Source organism: Vombatus ursinus, unplaced genomic scaffold (assembly GCF_900497805.2).
Source record: "Vombatus ursinus unplaced genomic scaffold, bare-nosed wombat genome assembly UNPS02014909.1, whole genome shotgun sequence".
Lineage (NCBI taxonomy): Eukaryota > Metazoa > Chordata > Mammalia > Diprotodontia > Vombatidae > Vombatus > Vombatus ursinus.
In genome coordinates this window covers 7,531,923-7,538,665 of record NW_020954687.1, presented here as the reverse complement: position 1 = coordinate 7,538,665, position 6,743 = coordinate 7,531,923, and positions in this window count along the sequence as shown.

Genomic DNA, 6,743 nt, shown 5'->3' with positions numbered 1-6,743 from the left:
CCTGCTCATGGAAAAATGAAGAACATTTGTGGGACTAAGAAGGAATTACTTCAAAGATTGAGGATTAACCTAAAGTAAAAGAAAGGAAGGAAGGAAGGAAGGAAGGAAGGAAGGAAGGAAGGAAGGAAGGATGGAAGGAAGATATGGGACAAGGTTGCTGGTATAGAAAAATCCATAGAACGAGCTGAGACTTGAGTTTTGGGCGTGTTTAGAGCTCTTCCTAAAATATCATTCAGGGCTAAACAGTGAACAACAAAAGAATGAAACCTCAGAACAAAAATTTCTTCATGGAGGAAAAGCTACTAGTGAATAGATGGAGAAGTCAATGAATATAAGCTGCTCTACAAATTTTAATATGCATATGAGTGATTTATTATTACTTACATTGCTAAAGTTTTAGATAAAAGAGAACTATTTATCTTACGATGCTTATTAGGTCTTGGTTGCCTACTAGACCTTTGAGTTTTGAAGCAAGCCATATTGGACTTCAGATTCTTCATCTGTAAAATGATAGAATGAGACAAATTGATGTATAATTTCCCCTCCACTTCCTATATTCTAAAATTCTTTAATTCCAGGTACCCTGGATCAGTTACCAGATGAGATAGCAACATGAAGCTGACTTTTTGCCTCTTTAATCACATCTGTCAAAGTATGCTATGAAGATAGTCTCTCCTTCTGACTAGAGAGCATACTTTTGAAAAGTAAAAGGCAGGGTCTCTATTGCTATCTATGCTGGATGAGCAGAGTGTACTTTCTGCTCCTCATCTTCACTGATCACTTGTCTCACTCTCAACATAGCTAACACAGGGCTCTGGATCCCCCTTCTACAGCCTAGTAGGCAAGCCCAAATGTACTGCTCTCTAGAGGGATTAATAACTTCTGCTCTGGCCCCAATGTGAACCCCCGGATCTTTTCTCTTTGGCTAATCAGAACAGACACTCTTAATTTTGAGTTAATGAGCCTGCTAGCTATTTTGGTTATAATTTTATTGATGCTTTAAAATGTATTTCCTATTAAATCTGGGGCTCTTCTGTTTATATTCTCTCTCCCTCAATTATTTTATATGATAAATTCTAAATTGGGTTGAAAACAGTTAACAAGATAATCTTTGTTAAAACCTAATATAAACAAAAATAAAAAGGAAAAATGGAATAGAGGAGATGAAGAGATGATTCCAGTTATTTGTTAGTTTTTTTTAATAATGTTTTAGGTTTACCTTATTTCTTATATCAAACTAAGAGTGATGATAAAATGATACTCTCATTTTTTTTTCCTTTTGAGCCAACATTTCCATTTCTAGTTCCCTAAAATTTTTGTAACCAATGGTACCATCTTTGACATTCTCCTTTGACATTACCCTGAGGGAGCATAATGATAACAAGATCATAGATTTGAGCTAGAAAAGACTTTAGAAATCAACAAAATCCAACTCCTTCATTTTGCAGATGAAATTTTGAACCAAAATATTACAATAAATGACATGGCCAAGCTTGCACAGCTAGTAAATAGCTGAGCTGGAATTTGAGCCCACAGCATACCACAGCATACCATACCATATTGCCTCAATCTTGGACAGGCCCTCCTTATCCAATTATTCTTGTATCCCTACATCTTCTTTTCTCCCTTGATTCAGCAGACCTCTTTATCCTCTTAGGCTATTCAAAACCAGCAATGTCTCTAATTCATACATACTCAGGGCCATTCATTGCCTATTCAGATGCTAACAGGAAAGAGGCATCTCCCAATAGGCCTGGTAGCAGCACCATTTTTTTTTTCATTTAAGGAAGGGAATGAATATGGAAACAGTTCTCCCTCACCAATACTTATAAACTAATTACTGCCCTTCATATAACTAACTTCTAAGAAATTTGTCTGGTAATTAGCTTTTTATAGTTTAAAAAGTTTTTTTAATCTTCAAATCCCTTCAAAGAAAACTCTGATGAGATTCATTTATCTTTCTTTTATTCCTTGATGAATCATTTTAAATTTTATTTGTTTTACCCATGCTCCTGTGTTGGTAATTTAAAAAAAGATCCATTCATAAACACTGAATAACTCAGCCCAAACCAAGATACTTCTGGCACCTTAACTTTGGAATCCCAATATCACTAAATCTTGGATATTGGAAACAAGATAAATATTCTAAAAGGTATTAAATCTAAAAGGTATAAAATCAGTTTCGCAGGCCAAAAAAAAAAACAAAAACCCATGCCCTTTTTCTCTGTTATAAATGCAGAAGAAGCAGGCTGGAGCTATAGATAATTTAAAATAACAGGTATATCCAAGGCCTAGCACAGACAGACAGCACTTTCCTTTCTTAACTTTCAAACCAACTAAGAGATTTTAGATATATTATAGAGCAAAATTTTCATAAAGTAAAATTGGGGGTCACATGTAATAAGCCAAAAATCATGTAACATATTAGATTTTTCTATTTTTTCCCTTAAAGTTAAAATTAGTTTATTGTCTGTAAATACAGTGGCTGGGTAGCAGCATTTAGAGGCTGCTTAGGAGCATGCTGAATGTTGCAAAGAAGCATATTTAATATTTAAAATAGTTAAAACAGAACAAAATTAATTAATTCAGGGGTCTATAATGAATTATTAGCTTATTTTAAGATAGGGGCTTCAGTAAAGCTAAAAGACTAAGTGGAGTCATTAGCAATTATTGATAAAAATAGATGTATTGGATTGTTCTGAGAAAAGCACTTTGTAACTCTTAAACTACTATAGAAATATAAGTTGTTAATGAAATTGCTATGAATCAGGAAAACAGCTTTTTGGGTTCAGACATGTCAAAAAACAGCCTAATTAGAAAACTATACCAATGGTGACTCACACAGGTTCTCGCTAATCTAAAAATGATAATACCATATTATTATTCATATGTAACTAGAGAAACTGATATGTTAGTCCTACTGCTGCTGCCATTACTGTTACTACTAATATCACTATTTTTTTTATGTTTAGCTATTTATATGCACAATGTATATGGTGTGAGAGTAGTAATATGTTTATCAATACACATATGGGAGTGTGCATGTGTGTCTAAATATATGCACATGTGTTTAATATGCATGTATGTATATAATTGTGTTCATATATGTGTATGTGTGTATATAGTATGCATATATATATTTTAAAGTTTTAAAGTTTAGTGTAGTTTTAAGTTCTAACACCTTAGCAGTATATGTATAGACTATATATTTATATGTCAAACACATACATGTATATATACATGAGTATATTTATATGGTATTTCATTGCTGCAGGCAAGTCCAAATAAGAAAATGCTTCCAGACAATGCAGATGTACACCTGATCTATAAATTTAAGTTTAAGAGCAGGATTTCTTAACTGGGGTCTGTGTACTTATTTTCATATTTTTCATGATTACTGTATTTCAATATAATTGGTTTCCTTTGTAATCCTGTGCATGTTATTTTGTAAATTTAACGACATAACTTTGAATAGGGGTCCCCAGGCGGCACCAGACTTGTAAAGGACCCACAACACAAAAAAGATGAAAAATCTCTGTTTAGAGAGTTACCTTGGACAGTGAAAGCTCAATTACCTTGTCTAGAATCCCAGAGCCAGGATATGTTCAAGAACACACTCTTCTTGACCCCAAAGTTGCTTTTCTATATGCTGCTGTTGCTGCTGTTACTATTACTGCTGCTGCTGCTGCTGCTGCTACTACCACTACTACTTCTATTGCTGATGCTGCTACTACAATTACTACTACCACCACCACCACTACTAATCCTAATATATCCTAACTCACTTTAGTGTTTAAAGTGCTTTAATTGTAACAGTTATAAACATTGTAAATATTGATATGTATACTTTTGTATAATAGTAGATCCCTAGATAAGGGAAATGTATAATGCCTATGTTCATAGATCTTTGGTATTATCATTGTTCATTATTAGTGATAACAATAATAACTAAAGCCAATATAAGCTTCTAAGGTAAATATTTTACTTAAGGAAAAAACTTGCAACATAGATAGAATAAGTAATATTGTATCAATCTTATAGATGAGAAGAATGTAGCTCTGAGAGGTTAAATTATTTGCCCATGATCAGGCAGATAGTAAGAATTTGAGTAAGGATTTGGACTCAAAATTCAATTCAATTTTTAAAACTGAATAGAGTCTTTCTAACTATTCAATATACCAGTAATGTATCCAGTACATCATTAGAAAACCACCTTAATTATGAAAAGGGAATCAGGATTTGAGTTACGACATATGGTAGCTCAATCCATAGTAGAACCAGGTCCTCAAAATGGAATTATTGAATTTATATATGTGTTGGGTGAATCCTTCATATGTGTTCTTTCTTTTGAAATCCTATGATTTCTCTGTAAGGAAACATGAATATTTTGATTCACAATCCAATAATTAAGAGAAAGAAAGTGTGGCTAAAGTGGCTTTCTCATCTAACACAGAAACAGAGATTAGGAAGTAGAAACCAATGAAAAATGTAGAGAAATAAATGAGAAAAAACAGGAAAAGGTATTCATGGGATGTGTTTGTATGTTGGGATATAGCTTATGTGTAACAATCAGAATTGGACTAATTTTAGTAATCCTACTGCTTTCTGATTTAAAAAAAATGTAACATAGCATAATGAACTTTTTAAAAAAGACTCTGAGACAATGAAAACTTTGAATGTAAATGAATTTCATTCCCCTACAGAATGGGGAAAAGCTATAGAATGGATAAAAGATAAGACCTAAGAGTATGTTTCATGCAGGAAATATATCTCAGTAGGACTCATTATACTTATAAAAAACACTAGGTCCAAACTAGTAGCCCTACAACAGGCAAATAGATCAGCATATTACAGTAACTAAATGTAATGGAATATTGTGTGTGTGAGCACACATATATGCATATACATACTACTTATACTTATGTAGTTAAAAATAACAATAACAATAACAAATCTATACTATGTTGAATACTTAGAAAAGAAGTTCAGAAGTTAGTGGTCCTAGAATCAAACTAGATGATTTGGACTACTATTGGGGTCAAATCAAAGAATGATTAAAGGAAAAAGTAGAGGGGACCTCAGAGGCCATCTTTTCCAATCTATCATTATATGCATAAGGATGATAAGACTCAGTTATATCACTTGCCCAGGTCACGCAGGTAGTAATAATCTCAGGTGAGATTTAAACCCAGTTCCATTGACATGAAACTCTTGTCCTTTCTATTATGCCATATTGTTGTCCAATTAATGCATATATTTATGTATATACATATGATTTTTGTTTCAGTGTTAACACTTGACAAAAATACAGACATATGTATCAATTTATGTCTCTCTCCATATATGTGTGTATGCCCACAAATATACAATAATTTACAGTCATTTTTCCTTTTTTATTTTGCTAATTTTCTAATATTCTTATTTACAGATTTGAATATTTGCAAGTGAATTGTATTTTTATTAAAATTTTTAAACTAAATTTTTGTTTATCATACTATTGTAATGCCAGGTGTTCTCTGGTTTGCATTTTTTGCATTTTTTGGTGGTTTCTCTTCCATTTTGTAAAGAACCCTGCATGTGGTGAAGATGTGAGAGTAGGATTTGCAGCTCAGTGTCTTGCTAATGATGGTGCTTGATAAATATTTTTCAAATTGAGGTTTTTTTAAAGTACATATTAATTAAGATTATCTCTTTATATCAAGCCAAATACAAAGATATTTTTGTTAAGATTTATCTCCATATATTTATCTTTTTACAAAAGAAATGTTTTGCCTATTTATTTCATTTTGATTTTATTTCTTTTTGTTGATGATGAAATTTATAATAAAAATTTATCATAAAGTGCAACATACTTGGCCTCTAAAACTTAGACTCTTTTACCAAATCTTAGGATTTAAAGTTCATTGTCTGAGGAAGTCAATTTTCTTTTTAAGAAGAAAATGATTCCAAATCATGGAGAAGCTTGATGATTTTTTTCAAAACATAATTTTGGTAAGTAAACTTGCAATTAAGAGTAGAATAGACACAAAGGGGAAAGGCATGGAAAAAAATTTTAAAAATCATACTGCAAGGAAGGGCAAATTGTAATAAAAATAAGCAATTATGACCACATGACAACTCTGTAGTTTTCAATTCAGGCTTGCTTGACACTCAAACATGTCATTGGATTGGAGTAGGGATGGGAGTAGTTAGATTAATTTTGGTTTTTATGGGTTTGTTTTTGTTTTTTTGTTAAGAGGTCAAACTAAAAATATTCTGCAATCTTGAATTAATTTCACATAAAATAGATTTGAATTATAAATGAGAATTTTTTGCATTGATTAATGAATTATATAAAATTAGAACTCTGCAAGTTACTTTCGAATTCTATATGTACCTATCTCTTTAACCTGGCTCAAATAAGCCTGCACAAGGGATAAATCAAAGGGATAAAGGAATAAGGGATAGAAGAGATAAATCAAATTTGAAGTCCTTATTTTGTCATCTAAAACTGAATTAAGTGTTTATTTGGTGTCTTTAAAAGCTTTATATTTCAATAATATGCTGTCTTTAATTGTTAAGGTCTTAAACTGAGTACTCAACTTAGCATCAGGGAAGAGCCAATGTACAGATAAGACATCAGCCCTTGTCTCATGAAGCTTACAGTCTAGTAATGAAATATATATATATATGTGTGTGTGTGTATACACACACACACACACATATAGCTTGATAATAACTAGAACACTGTTTTCTCACCGAAA